The sequence below is a fragment of the Ammospiza nelsoni genome, chromosome 1 (genome assembly GCF_027579445.1).
Source record: "Ammospiza nelsoni isolate bAmmNel1 chromosome 1, bAmmNel1.pri, whole genome shotgun sequence".
NCBI classification, from domain to species: Eukaryota; Metazoa; Chordata; class Aves; order Passeriformes; family Passerellidae; genus Ammospiza; species Ammospiza nelsoni.
This window is the reverse complement of record NC_080633.1, coordinates 115349510-115370437: the sequence shown is the minus strand read 5'-3', so window position 1 is coordinate 115370437 and position 20928 is coordinate 115349510. Positions and strand designations below refer to the sequence as shown.

General features: G+C 40.2%; 1 protein-coding gene across 6 annotated transcripts in view; it reads right to left on the bottom strand.

Annotated features, from left to right (window-relative positions):
• Positions 1–20700, bottom strand: part of LYN (LYN proto-oncogene, Src family tyrosine kinase) — a 49706-nt gene extending 29006 nt beyond the window's left edge. For 2 of the 6 annotated variants that reach the window (XM_059480694.1, XM_059481020.1), the window contains exon 1: positions 20482–20680. The gene's annotated coding sequence lies outside the window, so the exon portion shown is untranslated. The other 4 variants (XM_059480860.1, XM_059481101.1, XM_059480781.1 and 1 more) reach the window with 3 other exon arrangements.
• Between the last annotated feature and the right edge of the window lie 228 nt (positions 20701–20928).

The window sequence follows — 20928 nt, the reverse complement described above, 5'->3', positions numbered from 1 at the left end:
GCCTAAAATAGCCAATGTGTGTGCCAGCAATGGCAAATCAGCACACCAGGATTTCTTCTTCAGTATCATTTAGAACGCTAATTCTTCTCTCAGGATGTGCATCCATGCTAAATCAGATGAGATACAGCTGTTAGCATCTGCATGACTGGAACCTGACTGCTAATCCCATGATACAATTACATAGTACTCCAGCAAATATATATATATATACAACATTATCTCTACAATCCTCCCTCCAAGGAGAGTAATGATACTTACTCTTCAAAGAATCCACTATGAATGCTTTTCAACCCTCTCCTTCTCTCCTCCCTCCCTCCTTTCAGGTCAGTGCTCTAATGCTAGGTTCACAGTCACATTTTCCCTTGCAGGCACACAGTCTCACTCCCCCCTGCCCTAATTAATGTTTAAAGCCAGTTCTTTGAAGAACAATGTAAAACCTAAAATAAGAGCTCGGTGCAAATATAGGCTCAAGTAAACAAACACAGCTGGAGAAGCTAAAGCAGATTGTAAGACTCTCATCCCACTTTTACCTTCATCTCTAGGATAGTGAACAGGTAAAGCAGTAGCAGAAGTGTCCATTGGCAGACACAACTGTACCAATGGGATGGAGCCTTGCAGCTGCAAAAATTAACCAGACTAGACTGGGTGCATGTTAAGACTCATACTTTTGTAACAATATCTATGATAATCACAATCCTAACTGATTACAAAAATAAACCAAGGCAACAAGCAGTCTCACATGGCAAGTCTCAACTTCCAACATCACCTTCATTTAATGTCCCATCCTGCCATTGAGGAAGCACTACATAATGACACAATGCACTGTCCTATCCACAGTTAGAGTGTTTTCTTCTAAATATGACAGAGGGATATTTCCTCTCCTACCATTTCTGTAAATTATCTGTCACCTATTGCCAACCTATTGGATGTCCATAAGATTCAGCAGTGATCTGTGATCCTGGAATAAAGCAGCATTAAAACCCACTGCTCCCCTTCTTTTCTTCTCTGGAACTAAAAATAAAAGGAATCCTACAGAAAATCGATAGGCACTGACCAGGGAGAGAATAAAAGTTTCCTCTTCTTGACTGTCAACATTTCAGTGTTCCCACATTTATTTGACAGCACTGGAGCATATCTTCATGCAGGAGCTTCCCTTAGAAGCAAACATCTTTAATGCTTAATTTTAATGCTTTAATTTTTGTGATGCTCAGCTATATGTGGGTTGCATACTAGTTGTTTTGCAATACTGAGAAGGATTTAAATATTTATTTTATTTATTTATAACTGTAGGTATGTAGATGACTCTTGTTTTGTCATTCATGGTTCATAGGAAATTTCTGTACACCCACAGGCAGACTGATGTTTGCAAACTCACCCTAGACATCAGGATGGCCAGTGTTTAATTACCTGCTGTATCTGCAAGATCAGGTATTTATCCACTTAAGTGCTAACCTTTCTGCTCTTGAATAGTTCTGCTTGTACAGAACAAACAGCGGAAGTGGAGGGCATGAAGTAATTTGATCTAAGTTGTCAGCCAAAACTCCCTTTCCCTATTCCTGTAAGAAAGCTGAGCACATCTTTAGAGACTGCAGCCTGCCCAGTGTCAGTGTAAACTCAGAGAAAAGCATTTTTTACTCACATTTTTTTCTCCAGCTGAAAGCACATGAACAGCTGTCAGTTCTCTGTTGTGAGGCCGTGTTAAGCTCAAGGCTGGCATTTGTTCATGACAGTAAGAACTGATCAGCAATAACTATATAGAGGTGCTTTGAAATCACACAGAAGTTTACTTGATGCCAAGTGAAATCACACAAATCAGTCTGTGAGATGACACTTGTGATGGCTTCAAAGAGAAGATCCTGAGCCTCATCATGATGCACTGTTTTTTCTGGGTTCTTTTCCTCATAGAGGTGAAAGTCCACAGTCCCCACAGGACTCAGCTGGTTCTACATGAGCAAAAAGCCCCAAGAGTGGGTGCTGAAGCCCACAGCTGGTTCAAGGGGGTTACTGCCCCTTTCACTCCAGTACAGCCCCAAGGACTGAACATCTAGGAGGAGCCAGCTGACAACAAGGGTTTACCTAAAGCTGAGCCCCACGCTGCATTCTCCCAAAGCAGCCCCATTCTTGCAGTTCAGTTCTGCTCCAGAACACAGATTACAGCTGAGCATGTGGGCAACTGCTTCAGGAGTGGCATCCTGACCTAACTAAAACAGCAGTGCGGGGAGGAGAGTATAAATAAATAAAACATTTTACTTGCTGTAAATGTTTATTTGCCTGGTGCTCTGTAGCTGTGTCACAAGGAAGTGTTTTGTGCAGATAAAAAGAGAAAGAGAAAACAGTAAGCAAAGAGCAATACAGAGAGCCCAGCATCATTACAAACCAAACTCCATTGTTCTTTATCAGAGATAAAAATAATTTATGCATCAGAGAAAATGCTGCCAGTCCCTACTCAGATGTTTTCCATTCCAACAGCTCTGCAATACAGGAGACACTATGTCCTCTTCATGCTCTGCATTCATTGTCCTGTCCACACCTCTAGACATGAAAGATTAACACTGAATTAAAAGAAATACTATTTTACATAGCTGCTAATCTTTATAAATAGATATCTGAAAAAGTAACAGCTTCTCTTTTAACAAAGAGCACACTGTAGTTTATGGCTAAAAAGTAAACACAAGTACTTAGGTTAACAGCTGCAGCAAGGTGACAAGAATCTAGGTTCAGGCAGCCTTCAAACAGCCACAGGAGTATCCACAAGAGCTATCACACAGAGCCTCTGCAGCAGGTTTTTCAAAGACACTGATTTTGATGTTTACATTTGCCTTGAATTTTCTCTCTGAATCCCCTATCTCATCTTGGGTCTACAGCACTTGGGTCTTCATTCCAAAATGGTTTGGGAGGAGTGGAAGTCAGAAACTAATGCAGCATTCTTCCAGAGTTAATATCTGCTGTCTGTCCCCAAAATAGAATTCCTTTATCTGCCCTTTTCTACACTTCCAGCAAAGCAATGTGTCTAAAGACACAATACTTCCTACTGCAGGCAGCCAAGTTTCATGTGACCATCACCTGTCCATCCCCCATCAGCAGCATTTGGGGTTTCATCTCATCCCAGTGCTTACCCTTTGTATCATCTACAAAGGTGATCTCATTTTTCATTTTGTGTTTATAACCATTCTCTTCCTTGTGATTGTTACATACAACGTATATGGTGCATATTAGAAGTTATTTCCTAAAAAACCCACTCGACATGTCTGGTCTTTTCTGATCAAAGTCATGTCTTCATGGAAATGATTCTCAAATCTTCATAGATTATACTTCAGCTTTTCCAATAATAAATTAACTTTTAAAATAATTAGAACTACAACAATGAACATACAAGCTCTATTTTATCAAAGTATGTATTGATCCAATAAATATCTGTTGCTGAAAAGGTCAGCAATCACTTACCAGAACACCTATGTGGCTTAAGGTTTTAACATATATATACATATGCATTTTAACAAGTACATAAATAAAATAAATTTGTATTCAACTGAGTGCAAAAAGTAAACTCTTCATTTAAACCACAAATTTTTCATGATTAAGAATAAGAGAAAAAAATTAAAACCCCCAACTGACTCTGAGTCTTGAATATTGCTTTATATTTAAACTTTTGAATCAAAGAACAGGAAACAACTGTTTACATCTATAAATAAAATCCAAACAGGTTACACACCTGGAGCTTTAAAGGGGGCTTAGAGAGCAGAGAAATAAATAGTTTTATTTTTAATACCTCTTTGAAAAACAATACCATTGCCCTCTTCTGTTTTAGATGCTTCATTCTGGCCTTGAATGCCAGTTGGTTTGCTGCTACTTCACAAGTTATAGTCAGGGTAACACAGTGATGCCTTCTGTGCATTTCCCTCAAGGTCAAGGCAGAAGTGTCTCAAAGCTCAGAGTGATCGATTTAGATTAAAACTGCTGGGGAGGAAGGACTGTAAACCTGCTCTGCTCAAAGACAAAAACACCTGCTGTCTCAGAAGCTCATCCAACATCCTATGTCCCTTCAGTCAACTGCTCAAATTTATAATTCTATGAAAAAAAATTTAAAAATCTTCAATGTAAGAACTTCATTTACCTTAATGTTCAGTGCTTACTTTCACTTTATGTTGATCTGCTTCCACATCATCTGTACTACCCAAGTGTTGCAAGGATCTCCTTTATCTCTGTTATTGGGACTATGAGGACTATTTCTGGGAAACTTGGGTTCATTTCTGATTCATCATTACATGGCAAAGCAACTGCCAAGGAATAGAGAGCAGGAGCTTAACTAGAGGTGGCAAAGCTCAGCAATGGCTTATCAGTACTGGTCTACACATATTTGTGCAAGTGAAGACTAAGCGAGAATAAGAGCGGCAAAAATAAATTATCTGTGGTTGGGAGCAATATGAAAACATCAACTGGAGAGCAACTGAAGAGAAGTTGTTTTCTGTTCCTCGCCAGTCTCAGAAGTTGTTAGATTTAAGCTTGTTCAGCCTTATTCTTGTACCAGCAATTCACCACATATATCTATAGCTATAAATTAATTTAATAATATTATATATTATCCATAGATGCACATTTCAATTTTACTGTAAGTCCTGACTGTCTGATAACTGTCATCAAATTGGACTCATGCAAATGCAGAAATCTGGGGGTCAGCTTTCATTTTGAGCTTGTTTCACTTCCTACATCTTGTTTTTGCACTGGCAGCTAACTAGGGGAACTTAAGCAGTTTCTTCCTCCATTGCCTTTCTGCTAAAATGGTTCTGTTTCTCTCAGTCAATCCTTGTTGCATGTATTTCAATATTCTGTCAAATTTAGCTTATTTCTGTAGGTCTGGATCAGCCCATCTCTGTGTCTCCCGAATGGAATTCATCCCTCATATGATATCCATGGGCATACACAGAAGGGCACAGATCACCATGTGTTCCCTGCAATGCTTCTGGAAAGGAGCATGGATAAACTGAATCTACTCAGTGCTTGGCTATGACAGACTTGCCCTCTGTAGACTCCCACTGCTCCTCAGCTGTGAGAAGCCATAGTCCAGCTGCCAGCATTTAAAAGAAAATGGAAAAAAAAGGGGGCATTCTTTTAACTGCTTCAATCTTCTTTGTGGAAAAGGTGAGACAAAGTTAAAATAATATTTTGACATAAATATCTATATAAACAGGTCAAGAAGAGGAATAAATTAATCCCCTGTATAGCCAACATTACTGCGGTGAAAAAGTATGCAACAAGCATGTTACTTTAAAATTTCCTCATACCTGGTCTCACTTAAGTCAATCCCTCAAATTTTCCAAGGGTGCATGTCTGTCACAGCAAGACAACATTGCTAACTTATTTATCAACCATGATTAGAGCAAAGGACTACAAAATACTCTCTGGGAAAGGCAGATCTGCTCTAGGCAGCACAATCACATGGCACAAGCTCAGAAGCACGTTTTCCATGCTAAATTTTTAGAGAGATCAATGGGTGATGGTGGGGAAGAACAAAATATTATTGCTGAAATTTTTCAGAACCTCACTCCGCTTGGCTTAGAAGCTGTCACGTAAGTCCCAGTCTTAAAAATGTTTTTGAGACAATAATGGCATTTAGCCCTTCATCCTCTTGGGAGATTAGAAAGAAGTCATATCTTTTTCAGCTTGTCTTCTAGATTTTAAAGACCAAACCCTCTCAGTTTTTTCCACTTCAACTGGTTATCCTAACAGCCCTTCTCCACATCTGTTTCACTTTGAACCCATCCCTCTTAAGAACAGGAGGTTGGAGCTGCCCAGATGTTTCAAGATGATTTTCAGCAATGCCCTGAGGAAAATAATATTACTATTTCTTCCATCTACTGAAATACCTCACTCAATAAATCCCAGAAATTAATTTATGATTTCCACACTTTCATCACATTGACCTTTCATAATCATATGGCCGTCCAATAAGACATCCAGGTTTGTATTTTATCACTTTTCATAATGACAAACTATTGTCATTGTCACAGCAGACTTTCCTATCCCCTGTGGCATTATTTTACACCCTGATATTTCTCCCCATTGTTTCCCCAGGCTATTCATTGTGCATGATATTCTCAGCCACCTGTGTGTTTCTAATGCCTCTCAATATCACAAGGGACCTCATATTTTTTCATTGCAAATGAAAGTACTTTTTAAAAGTCTCAATGTAATGCTAATGTAACACCAGGAAACAGAAAGTGGTCCTGCTAAGAGACTGGTAGTGGTTTCTGTCTGCTGCACTTCCCCTTGTTCCACTTCTTTCACAATTCCTTCCTTAGAAATTGAGACCAAGACAAATTCTGCTCTGTCCATGCTATCTCAGATTATTTTTATGCTTTCCTACATCAGTGACAGAAAGTATCACCCTACCACTTTCATGCTCCCAAACATCTGCATTCCTACTACACTCATACATCTATCACATTTATACTTCCTCTTCAATGCTCAGTTTTGAGCCCTGTACCAGTATTCCTGTCTCTCTCCTTTTCCAAGACCTGATTCCCAACACAAAGGTACAAATTAAACCAACTAAACCAGTCTGGGTTGACAGACACCTTCCCTGAATCCTCTACCAAGCTGACAGCTGGTCTCAATGAAATTGTCACCACCCATTCCTCTATTGTTTGGTGTCCTGCTTTTCTTTCCCACATTTGCCTTCATATTGAAATGAGGGATAAGGACTTTACAATATTCATACCTCAATTCCACTTCCTTAAAATGGAAATTCAAGTTACAACAGGGCCAAAAGGTGTGCTGCCATACAACTATATTGGAAGTGAACTGTGGATTAGAATCAATAAAATGGTTTGGGTTGGAAGGGACCTAGATCATCTGGTTCCAAGCCCCCTGCTCTGAGCAAGGACACCCTCCACTAGACCGAGTTACTCAGAGCCCAATCCAACCTTGAACTTTTCCAGGGATGGGGCAGCCACTGCTTCTCTGGGATATATGTGCCAGGGCCTCACTGCCCTCACAGTACAGAATTTATTCCTAATATCTAATCTAAACCTGCTCTCTGTCAGTTTGAAGCCATTCCCCCATGTCCAGTCACTCCATGCCCTTATAAAAAGTCCCTCTCCAGCTCTCTGGAGTGCCCTGTAGGTTCTGGAAAGCTGCTCCCTGGAGCCTTCTCTTCTCCAGGCTGAACAACCCTACCTCTAAGTCTGTCTTCACAAGACAGGAGGAGTCATACAGCAAAAAACCCCCAACAACTAACTAAAGAACCAAAAACTTTTGGTGAGATAAAATATATGGACTTGCCATACTGATGCTGTATTCATGTGTTTCTGAAAAAGGCAGACCCGTTCTGAGCAGCAATATCATATCACCATATCATATAATATAATATCAATCACATCATAATATAATATAATATAATATAATATAATATAATATAATATAATATAATATAATATAATATAATATAATATAATATAATATAATATAATATAATATAATATAATATAATATAATATAATATAATATAATATAATATAATATAATATAATATAATATAATATAATATAATATAATATAATATAATATAATATAATATAATATAATATAATATAATATAATATAATATAATATAATATATAATATATCGTATCAATCTTTTTTTCCCTATACTTCCCATTAATTTTTTTTCTTACTAGATGAGACTTTTAGTGATGCATTAACCAACATGAACGAACACATTGCTGCACTAAATGGCAAATAAGTGACTTAAGTTATCACATCCCAAACTTCCAATAGGAAGGAGTGCTTTGGTAAAAATAATTCTATCAAAGTAAACACTTTTCTATATTCACAAGGCACTTTCCAGCATTTGCCTGTCTTGCCTTTAAGTGTACAGGGAGAGGGTAACTTCATTCAGCGCTTGGCTAAAATACACAGTCTTTGCTGGAGCTCATAAGTGACACATAAAATAAATATCATCATAGCTGATGACATGAAAAGTAGCTCTAACAGCGGTGGGAAGCTTTGGCCAAGAAAAAAAAAAAAACCTTCCGTTTTTCTGTAAATTCACTGCAGTTTTGTCTAGATTAGTTAAAGTCTTAGTTTCATGAAGGAATTTTGGCAGCTGTTAAAAAACAAAAAAACAACACATTAGAGTAAATAAAAATCAGCAAGAAACACGGAAAATAATGTCATTGTGGTGGTATAATGATGTTATAATGCTTTCAGAAGGATGAAAATAAAATCCTGAAACAAAACATCACATTGAAATGAAGCAGAATTTGTACAAACTACTGATCCTAGGTCATTGACTTGAAGAAAAAAAATTACCAAAACACAAGTTAATCCACGGAAGATTGTAATTTTGCTAACATTGCATAATAGACTTTATATATTATGAAAATATTCCATATTCATTTAGTCAGTATTTTTGGCACTAATTTTAAACCAAGTCTTACATTAAAATAACATCTGTTTTCTGACCTTTAATACTTGCTTCATTTTATTACAATCATTTGCCTCAACTGCATCCTCCAGAATTTTGAATCAATATCAACAATGAATTAATTCACTTTGCCAGCCCTCAGGCAACCACATCTTCCATTTCCTCAACTTTTTTCCACTGTAGTATATCTTTTGAAGATAGGGGGAAAGGTCGAATAACATCTTAATTTGACATAACAGAATAAATACTTCTATCAAATTCTTCAAAAGGATCATATGACATGGAACAGAAAAGCTGTGCCAACACATTAACCAACTTAAAGCAAAGGTTCCCAAAATACTTTAAAGACTTTAAAGTGTAATGCAAGCTATAAGTAAAAATGTCATTTTCTTGATTGCTAAAAACTCCCAGTAATGACAAACAGCAGCTTCATTTAACCAAATCTCCATTTCCAAATGAAAATTTGGCCAAACCACTACACTGAAAAGGATCAACATTCTTCCTAACTATTTGGAAGTGTGCCAATCCAGCTAGCAAACCCCAAGGTCGACATCTACTTTCCAAGTTGAGTGTATCTATGACTCACATACCATTTTTTTCAGCTTTAAATTGATGATTTTGGCCAACAATGGCAGTGTGCTAAATTTTCAGTAGTTTATCTTTGCCCTACACTTTATGTATATATGCTGCTATGTATTTCTATGCCTGCCACTAGGATAAGGATCCTTCTCCACTCCTTTCTAATGATTAGAGCAATAAGTGTGGTATAGGAAAATGAGAAACTACCCATAAAAAAAAAAGTTGGTGGAATGAGGTCCAAGAGTAGCCCCAAGGTCTTCATCCTCATAACAAGTGACATGATGGAAGGATAGGACAAGTTTCACACAGTTCCTTTGGAGACTACACATCTGGGAACTATTCTTCTTTACCCAGCTATTTATCCTGCCGTTCTCCTTCACAGACAAATACTTTGCCTCCCAAAACAAGGTGTAGTTGAGAGATGTGTGATCAGAGCGTCTCTGTGAGTCCCAAAGGCCTGGTTCATGCCCACAGCGGCTTTTCTCAGGTGTTGATTTTAATATACACTTTGATGTATTGGAAAGCAAAGGCACAGCTACACAAACCATCTGCACATCACTGTGCAGTGCACCATGCCTGCATTTACAGCGTGACACATGGAAGAGAAACGAGAGCTTCTCCCTGTTTTCTGAGCCTCAGAAGACAACAAGGGACAAAGTTAGCAGCTAGCTAACTTATAATGAGTTTGGGGAATCATCTGCACCAGGCTGCACCCTAATGAGCTCTTCAGCTGGAATTTGTTACTCTGCCCTCTCCAGAAGGTGCAAAGGAAGGTGTATTTGCACGTAGCAGCTGATACTTGAAACTCTTGTCTCCTTCAAGTAAGGCAGCCTAATGTTCAACCTCCACATGCCTGGACAAATGGATTGATGAGACTCTTGTTGAAGAAAATTATTAATAGCTACTATGACATAGGGGAGAGGATAGTTATTTATGAAGGTGTCCTTCAAGTAGTTAATATGTTCTTGGCAATAAAGGACTATTTTGCAGATGTGATCGCTTGCTTTGAAGTGTGCCCATAATTCAAACCCATTGCTGTATTGTAAATAGAATGCAAAGATCATGAACATCATGAAACCACCACAACATAAAATCATGGTCTTGTTAAGGTAGGAAAAGACCTCTAAGGTCATCACATCCAAACCATGTCCGCAGCTGCCACATTTAGAGAGGTGCTTTGAATGTTTTCAGGGCTGGAGATCCTACCACTGTCCTGGGCAGCCTGTTCTAACACCTGGCTACGCTGTCAGTTAAGAACTTTTTCCCAATATCCAATCTAAATCTCCCCTGGCACAACTTGAAGCAATTTCCTCCTGTCCTGTTGCTTGCTGCTTGGAAGAAAAGATCAAAGCCTACCTGCACACAGCCCCCTTTCAGGGCATTGCAGAGAGTGATAAGGTCTCCTCTGAGACTCCTTTTCTCCAGGCTAAACAGCCCCAGCTCCCTCAGCCACTCCTCACAGGACTCTGTGCTCCAGACCCTTCACCAGCTCCACTGCCCTTCCCTGGACTCATTCCAGAACCTCAATGTCCTTCTTGTAAAGATGGGCCTAAAACTGAACACAGGATTTGAGGTGTGGCCTCACCAGTGCTGAGTGCAGGGGTCAATCCCTGCCCTGCTCCTGCTGGCCACACCATGGCTGGTCCAGCCCAGCATGCCATGGACCTTCCTGGCCACCTGGCTGGCTCATGCTCAGCTGGCTGCTGACCAGCACCCCCAGGTCCTTTTCTGCCAAGCCACTTTCCAGCCACTCTGCCCCAGCCTGTAGCGCTGTGTGGGGCTGTTGCAACCCAAGGGCAGCATCCAACATTTGGTCTTGTTGAACCTCATGCAACTGACCTCAAGCCATCAATCCAACCTGTCCAAGTCCCCCATCACATCAATATAAACATGCTGGAGGACAGCAAGTTCACAGCCAGCAAGCCCCGATGAAGGTTTTGAGGGTGGTCTCATAGAAAGTATGCCACTTCTCCTTTGGGTTTATCTTCTGTTTTCAGTGTGTTTCATAAAAGAGAAATGGGGAGCAGAACAAAAGTGCATATTAGTTTTTGTTCTTTCAGATTTGGTTAACTATATCCCCAGGGTATAAATCAATTTTTATAAACCTTACGTGGTTTCATGCGTTCTACAATTCACTTAAACATGGATTATGGCAGTTATGGCTAAATCAGGGCAGAATGACTTCTGTGTCAATGGATCCTAACTGTAACAGCCTTGCCATTATGCAACTCATATTACTTTGCCCCATGCTGAATTTGCCATCCTGCTTCATTGGTCAGAAGGCTTCTTTATCTGCTGTCACCTCCATGTTTGAATGCTAATATGTACTCATGACTAAGCTTGCAACTAAAACATAGCATTCTTCTTATAATAGCATCATTTTATGTCTTGAGCATGTCTAAAGCACTGAATTTCACAAAAGAGAAGCAGATTTTTTTTCACTAACTTCAAACACCAGCATACATTTAAATTAAAAAAAAAAGTTACTCTTCCTGCAGATTATATTGTGTTTCATTAGCTGTACAGCACTAGATAAACACAGAACACTCCTGAAACAGAGGACAGTGTACTGGGGTATGCAATATGGATTCAAGAATCAATTCTATGCTCAGAAAAAAATTTGGGGTTAAATCATTCATGCTGATGTGAGCAAACACTCAAAGCACAGTTCCTCCTGAAGGTTTGCAAACATTGGACAAGTTTGCTCAAGTTGCAAGAGGAAACTGCAAGAGTTCTCAAAAAAAAAAATAAAAATCAGTGTGCCACTAAAAAAATCTGGTGCCACTAAATTACGTGGCAGAAATGAAATTTTTTGCTGTTTAATCTTTGCAGGGATAGCAGACCAGCATTCAGCACTTTAGCAACTGCTAAAATATCCACAGGAGAAACCACCTTGTCTTGTTCTCACTGATGTTAAGCAGCAGAATCTCCCTGAACTTCAAGGGTGTAAGAACACCCTCCAGGTTCTGGCATTTCACAGAAGCCTATTTATAACTCAATTCTTTTACTTGACTTTAAACTCTGTGTTATTATATTCCTACAAGGGCATGAATCTAAACCAGGAATGTACCAGTTGGTTTCTGGCCCAACTTAGTTAACTGTTTAAAGTAACTGTTACAACATGTCACAGGTGCTACAGCACCAAAGGTTCTGAACCAACAGTTTGCTCCAAACATAAGTAGAATTAAAGGAGCTCTATAATTAGCAATTTTGGGAGGTTTTTAGATTAAGTCCTTGAAATCAGAGGAGTTTTTTTTAATAGATACAAGTAGACCTCTCTTAAGTCTACCAAACATATCCTGAGGGGCTGCAAAATTTCACCAATTTGAGTCTGAAAGCTTGTCATGTAAAGAGGGAAGCACGCTCCAACTGAAGTCTTGTGAAACTCCATGCTCAAGCTGGGGTGGCAGTAAGAGTGTAAAAGGAAATACCTCACTGAAGGACATATGTCATTGAATCAATAAGAATTCACACCCAAGTTTCTAAGCATATTTTACACATTTATTACACACATGAGCAAGAATAAGAAGTTTCTCTAAAGTTAACCAAAATTAGAAATATTTTATGTGCTTTCTATTTTCATAAAGGCATGAGAGTGAGAATTTGGAAAGGTCTCTGAAGAAAAGATTGCAAATACCTGGTATGACAGTTCACTTGACTGTTCCTGCCTCAAAGGTTCTAAGGAAGAACTGGAGTGCTCCAATTTTAAACACAGGTATGTCTTTGCAGATGATCTTTCTCAAGGGCAAGAATGAAGTTTCCCATATTACCAGGACAGCAGCTATGCAAGTATATTAACTTGATTAGAGTTCTTTTCTATTTGAGAGAAATGATTCTGTACTAAACAGAAGATCTGACGGGAACAATTTAAAGATGCATGTTGAATTTGCTCAATATGCTAATTTATTTCATTTTCAAAAACTAATAATTTGATCTCTGCTACTATTTTAACTTTGCCTTGAAATTTCTTGTTTTCTCTAAAACTCTAAAAACAGCCAACACTTTTGTGTTCACAAAATGCCACTTCTGGCTTATGCAGCATTTAGTATTTTCATTTGTTTCAAGTCCTGCTTAATGGTCAGTTGATAGCGGATGAAGACCTAGCAGTTACAGCCATAGCAAGTTTCACTGAACCAGGCTCTGATCAGCAAGTGACAGCACACAGCTTGCAGGAGCTCGACAGACTTCAGGAGACTCACATCAGGACTTTCTGCACAAAGGGCAGCACAGACCTTAAAAAATAGGCCAGCACTCACAACAGTTCTAGCAGATTTAGACTCACTGTCAACTGAAGAACCATGACAATGATTATTTTCACATTCACACTGCTGATTGCAAGAATTTCATAGCACTATTATTGGCTGCTCATCAAGGCTTATAACCTTTGTAACTCCACATAATTCAAAAGTACACAGCTCACAGGCAGGACATGTGATTATGCTATGCTTTGAAAAACTGCCTTAGATTGTGCACAAGCCCCAGAGTTTGAATGTGACTTCAGCCCTCCCAGCCCATGCAGCTAACTTTCAAAGCAAGAACTAAAACCAAATCACTGTTCACTACGGTTATCCAAATTTGTTTCAGGAGAACAGTAACAAGTCCACAGCTTGCATTTTAATTCCACAGTATTAAGTGTTGTGCAAAGAAAATGCTTTAACAACTGGTAAGACTTCTTCATTGTTTGGCCACACATGGGAAGTCCTCAGGACAACACAAACCATATGAGAAAAGCTGTAGGAGAGGAGGCCAAAATCCTTAAGAAATCAGAATTGGGGTTGATACTGAGAAAAAAATTAAGCAGGAAGACTGCAGAAGCAAAAAGACAAAAAGAGAAAAAAACCAATCAAATAAGAACACAAAGGATAATAACTAACTGGAGACAATTATAGTCCCTAGGAAAGCATAAACTCTCAATCAGTATGACAAGATACAGAACATGTAACAAATATATGTATTCTGCTTGGAGAAACACGAGAAATTACTTTTCTGTGTCATACCACACAAGCCACCTGCTTTTATTGCAGGAGTAGAGAAAAGGACCTTTCACTCATCCAAACCTAGTCCAACACATATAATTTGAATAAGCTACTCAGATGCATTTTTGACACTTGTAGCCTTGTTTAAATGCTCCATTAAGAGCAGAAGTATTTTACCTGAAGCACCCTTCTCCCACTTGCTCACTCTACCAAAACTCTTTTCTGCTGGTGCCAGCTCCATTGAACTAGGTTCTTCTGAACTTGCACTGCCTTCTCAAAGCTAAATTTCTTCAGTTTCACTTTCTGTGGGGTCAGTGCATGGCGCACACCAACACCAATGAGCACAGAACATCAATCCTGGAGCAAGAGCTGTTGTCTCAGCACCACATCCACACAACAGCAAGACTTGATTTCTTCTCTGCAGGCCAGTACACATGCTGATGAATCCATGCTCTGCTTCCCTGAACCAGAAGTGTTTACAAGGAGGGTCAATGCTGGCTCAAAAACTTTCTCCATGCACAACTACACAGCACACAAAAACCTGCATGCAACAGAAAAGAAACTTGACCAGAGAAGGTCAAAGCAGCATCACAAGAAGGGCAGACAAGGTGGCAGGGGACAATCCACACTGACCATTTTCAAGACAGAAACCCGTTTTAAGTCAGTTTGAGGTGACAATTTTAAATCAGATGTGTCAAACAGCAGTTAGCTGTCTCTAAAGATCACTTACATAAAATGTACATATAAATGTACATTACACACAAAATGTACTCTACACAGAAGAGTCCTTGCTGATCACCTACAGAAGTACAAAATTGCCCTTAGACAAGGCACAGCCTTAAAATACTTTGAAGGCCATCCCAGTCCTTCCAGGTTGGTACTCCACTGGACTCATATCTCTTTCAGAGGCTAGGGGTATGTATTTCTGGATGACTATTCCCTGATAAGTAGTTTACAAATAATTATTGGATTATGAAAGTTGATAAGGCTTACTTTTCCAGAAAGGGAAAAGAAAATTTGCTGCAGATGTCTAAATCAAGAGATGAAATATAAACTGTTTATAACACTGACAGTCCTGAAGACTGGAGAGAAAGAAACAGCAGAATGATGTTGGCAAAAAAAAAAAAAGATGGGAGGAGAATAAAAGGAAATTGTGGTAGGGAGTACTCCTACAGCAGGGTAAAGACTGAAACATGGATTTTTCCAGGAAATTGGGGAGCAAAAGCCTCAAACAAACAGCACATCATTACTAATGAAGACATTTGAAGCAGTGTGGGTCAAGGACTTTTTTGGAAACGCTGGTAAGCATTATGGCAGAGGGAGGGGAACTGCTCCCAAGGAAATTTACAGGAGATTTTGAGAAGAGGCAAGCTCTCCTGTCAGGCAAAGGGGGAGCACTGCTGTCCACTGCCTGCCATCTACATCCCAAGAGAAATGGGCTTAGAATTCACCTCAGTATGACTTGGTGCTTCTCCACTGGTGCCATGACAGCTGCTGCAACCTCTCCTGAAGCCAGTGCAGGTATAACTGGACAGAGAAAGGAGGACAAATTGCCACACCAGCAATCGAGCAGAAGAGCTGCTAAAAAGGCAGGTTTTCCAACACCCCTCACGGGCTGGTTTCCCTCCAGCCTTCGCACAGTTCAGCATATCTTTTGCAATGGAAGCCTCAGGTTACAAAAATGTACTTTGAATCCCATTTGCACATTCTGCTACACCACAATGGCACATTCAAATGATGCTTGCAATGTATTTTGAACAAGTTGAACACAGAACATCCAATATAGGTTTTCCTCTTTCTCCTGCCCATCCCCTTCCTGTTTGTTTACCAAAAACTTTCACTTCCTCAGTGACACTGACACCAGCTCTGGCGGTCACTTAACCCTGGTTCTCCAGTCCCCTTTCACTCACACCTGAATTACAGCTCCCCAGGGCATTTAGTACTTACTGAAGGGTTTTAAAGATCCATCAAAACACATGGTAAGGCTGGGACTGCCCTGGAGAAAACAATTTTCTGTCCACTGGATCTAATGAATACAAACTTCATTATTCTGGTAAGGGACACTCTAGCAGGCAATTTCAATATACACAATAGATGTGCTACTGTTCAGATCTTTCCCTACTCAGTTGATACTACCAGGAAATATTCTTTTTGTCTGAATAAAGTAGAACTTAGTCACAGGTCAGACCTACTTATTTGTAAATGTGTTACCACTACACAGCAATTCACTCAAACATGGTCTTTAACTTTTGGTATTAATTTTGTTCTAAGCCCCTAGGACAGTCATACATGGAAAGAGAAAACCTTAGCAGCCAAATATACTTCTGTACTAATTCCTGCAATACCATATTGCTTCAGTTTAAACCTAAGGTAAAACCCAAATAAGATTTCATAAAAAAAAAAATTAAACAGGTTTGTATACACCTATCTGTACAAAATAATGAAGGAAACATGAAAAAAAGCAATAGATTGTAGATACCACATCAGAAAGCCCACTTAGCAGATTATGCTTTTTTTGACGAACTTCCTGAAACTGCTTTTTTTAAACCAACAAAGGAGAAGTTAAACGCACATCCCAGAGGGAGTCCTTTCCCTTTAAAATTTTATCATTTCCATACTTAGAGCAACCCTCTAAAATAGAGAAAACTGCAAAAAGTGCCATTGCAGAAGAGTAGCTGCATCCCATACTTCAACACTTTTGGTGAACTATCACGTGTTCCAGTTTAAGATTGCACTATTTCCTATCACAGCTGGCCTTTGCAAATTAAAGTAAGAAATTCTGCAATATGACAACCACAGGAAAAAGAAGCCTTCTGCCACATGCAGCAGGGACCATAGAGGAAGAAGGACACTTTGTTCAGACTGTTTATCATTGGAGTCCTTTGAACTGAAGATGTAAGACAAGTGTGCTGCACAAACACAGGAACCAATTGTAGATACTTAAGATGCCAGCAGTTTGAAAAAGATAGGCAAAGCTGACCTAAGGGAGACCAAAGGCTGGCCTGGACAGAACTAGTTCACCCTTTTAACCCACAAGAGAAATGAGATCTACCCATTATTCCCTCCACCTTTCCTCCTTTCTTTTCTCTCCAGCAAAGTATTACTGTCAAAATACCATTTCTCTTCTGACACTTGCCTGACAAAAGTAACCGATCTATTTACCTCTACGAATAGTTCTTTAGGGCACAAACCAAATACAAATATCCCATAAATATTTGGAGGAAATGCTTCCAGCACATGATGAATTCTGCCTTCACGTTTTGTTCCATGAAGCCACATTTTTCAGGAAAGATGCTCAACTCAAATGTGAATAATTCAGTCTCGGAAATTACAGCATTTAATGACAAGGTCAACAGGAAATGTATCTGCATCAGGCAAAAATAAATATGAAAACACAGACCTTTCTATCCTTCCCTGAAGGACAATGAAGTTTAAACTAGGAACAGTCACACTGAGGACAGTTACACTGCATTTGTCTTTTATTAGTACAGGCTGATTTCTTGGAGAAGGCACCACTACTGTTTACAGGGTGGCAGACTCCTTCACCCTGCATGCGTCATTAAAGATTGTTTTCATACAAATGCAATTTTACATTTTTATCTACAGTTTCCTGTGGTAAGGCTTAGCAAGTCTGGAAGCCTTTCTTATTACACCATCTCTAGCATTCCTACACTCTCATTAGAGGGGAGAGAAATGAATGGGAGAAGTAGGAAGTAGGAATAGGAGCAACAGGACAAAAAATCCTAATTCTCAGTTGGGCAACTGGTTTTTCTATAGAATGAAGCCTTTTTGCTTAGAGATGAAAATCCTACAGAGGCAATATTATAACAAATGCTGCTTAACAGAGTCACATGGTTTGGTGTAATTATTTACTCAGCTCCATAGCTTCAAAAGGAAGTATCATTCCCTGCATATAAAGCTCACACAACCCTCAGGATCCCCAGCCCATGGATTCTCCTCCCAAACTTCCCATTAGCACATGATGGCTCATATCCTTCTGAGATCTCTGTGGCAGCAGACATCCACCTCTGTGTACAGCCAAGCTACCACAGCAGATTGCTAGGAATCCTAGGTTATACCTAATGCCCACCCCATTAATTAATTATAGTTAGTTAGTTAGTTAGTTAGTCCCCATGTACTTGTCTTCCATGTTCATTCGGTTTGAAAAGGGCTCCCTGAACCCTTAGAGCAAAAATGGCTTTACAACTCCTTGGACAGAAGAAAAAAATGTCACTCAGTTACTCAGGATATGCACATATGGAAAGGAGGAAAGATCTCATCCCCTTCCCAGATCACCTAGCCCTTTGACAAAAACAAAAATTGTCTCCTGATCAATATGTGTTCATCCTGAAATCTCAAAGATTCCTATAAAGATTCAAAATAACATGCAGAGTAGAGGTAGGCAAACATCTCCTTTTTTGTGACAGCAGTGGAATAACAAATGAGATTTAATACAGCAGCACTCAAACCTTCCCAACTAACTACAGAGAAGTCAGTGTTGCTCCCTGATGTGCCCCACAAGAAGGGTTGGTCAGGTGTAGCATCTCTGGTTTGGTGAGACACCCCACTGAAGAACAGAACCAAGCTGAGCCTGGAGACCTTGGACTTGTTTTCATTGCCTGTCACAGGAATTGCTCCCCTCAACACTTGCTGCTCCGTGATGCCATTTAGCTCACAGGAGTCAAAAAGGCCATAGGAAGAGAGGTCACTACAATTACATAGATAAACTGATGGGGTGGAAAGTACTGTGGAATAGTTACTTAATAAATTCATAAATAGTTATCTGTTCATTCATAAATAGTTATCTGTTCATAAATACCTGCAAGGAATTGTTCCACATTTATGGAAACTCCCTTGAAAAGGGTAACATTAAACCCCATAGTATTAAACAACCCAAAGGCAGCAGGGTTTAACTTTGTGTTGTAAAGTTTCACAACTGACTGCTTTGTCAGAGAGAGTCATTGCACAACTCCACTGGTCAAGGGGCTTAAAAAGGAAGGCCTAAACCTTACCAGGTCTTCTGCATAAGAGGAAAAACCTCTTATTTACTAAAAAATAGAGAAAAGCAGAATAACTTGAAGTCAGCCAGCTACTGTACAAAGATGATCGTTCTATGTCATCATGGTTTAAAAAAATCTATGTCAACAGCACACAATTAAGAGATTTTTACGTTATTAAGTAAAGAATTCTTTCCTAACTAGTCTCTAGCTCACAAAGTTGAAACAGAGAAAGAAAAAAAGGTTTAAATCTCAGAAGACATCCATAAAATGAGACATCTTTTCATCTCACAGTTCATTAATTTCAATCCTTCTCCAAGGTTTCATAACATCCTATTAACAGTATCTAACTGATTTCCAGCCTGTTGCTACTTTTTCAGAGAAAACTATTTGATTTTTTTTCTCATCCATACTTTCAGTGCTGTTGATAGTACGTATTAAAAAGATAACACCTATTCTGTCCTCAGTGTTGGGTTGGAAACAATCCACACAAACACAAATTGACTCTCCTTTTGGTAAAACTGAGCTACGTTTTCCCAACATAGCTTTGCAATTTCTCAACACAGATCTTCTGCTTTTTGTTTTAACTCTATAGTGATACTGTGTTGAGTGCAGACTTATCTAAGTGGCACTCATACTTCACAGATATTATCAATTAACATTACTATTCCTAAATTGAAAAAGTCATAGAAGTACTTGATGGGACCAAGCTTAAAAGTTTTAATTTTCAATTTGTAGTACAATGTCCTAAAATACATTAAGATTGGCCAGAGTGTTTCTCTTTCTTCAAAGGTGGAAACAAAAGGCAGGAGATGGGATATTGACCAAGCTGGAGCACCAGCTTTGTGCTCCCTGTGTTTATCAGTGGGAATATAACCTGGCTAAACAAGCTTTAAGTGTTAATCCCTTTGGCCTGTAGTGCCAACAGAGGGGAGCAAGGCAGCAGGATGAGTTTGTGCCAACCCATTCACTGCCAACCCTTGAAAGACGCAATTTCAACAGAAACTCTTAAATGCTTTACTGAAGGTACAGCATCAGCTCCTAAACTAAAATTGTAAGGAGAAAACCCTTAAAGACCGTTCCTCAGGAATGCAGTACCTATAGTAGCAGTCTGCAAGAAACACCGTGCACCAAACATCACAACACCGTTTCCTCATCTTTCTTTTAATTCCAAGCACGCTTGAACATACACTTAAGAGGAAGAAGCTTTAACAAGCAGAACGCACCAGAAAACACGCTCCTAGAAAAAAGCAGTGTAAGAAGGGATACCCAGGGATCACATCACCTCACCTCAGTCAAGGCTATCGTTTTGGCTCGAAACGCCGACTGCGGACTTAAACCAGCTAATTTCACACGCTCCCCGGCACGAAACAGCCAGAAGGCACCCGAGCCCTCCGGATCCCAGCAGAAACCCGGCAAAGGGATACGAGACAAATCACGCTTTTGAGAATGACCATTTTATCCCCAACGCGGCTATTCCCCTGGAGACCCCACGCAGTCCTACCGGGCAGCTCGGGCGGCAGCGGCTCCTCCTCGCGGGGCAGAGGCGAGGGCGAGCCCGGGGCCGGGCGGGGCGGGGGCGCGGAGCGGCGGGACCGGGCGGCCCCGCGGGAGGAGCGGGCACCGCCGCTCCCGGGAAGGCGCACTTACTTAGCCGGGAGCTCCGGGGGTGCGGAGCGGCGGGGCCGGAGCGCGGCTGTGGCTGTGGCTGTGGCTGTGGCTGTGGCTGCGCGGGCGGGGCGCGGCCGCGGGAGGTTCGCAGCCCGGGTACTTCCTGCTGCCGGGAACATTTGCATGGGGTGGACAGCGGGGAGAGCGGCGGAACGCGGCCCGGCCCGGCCCGGCTGCAGGTTGTGCCGGGGGTCAGCCCCGCCGAGCGGCCTCAGAGGGAGCGAGCCACCTCTAAAAGTTACAGTAAATATAACCCTGTTAGTCTGAGAGGCAAAGAAAA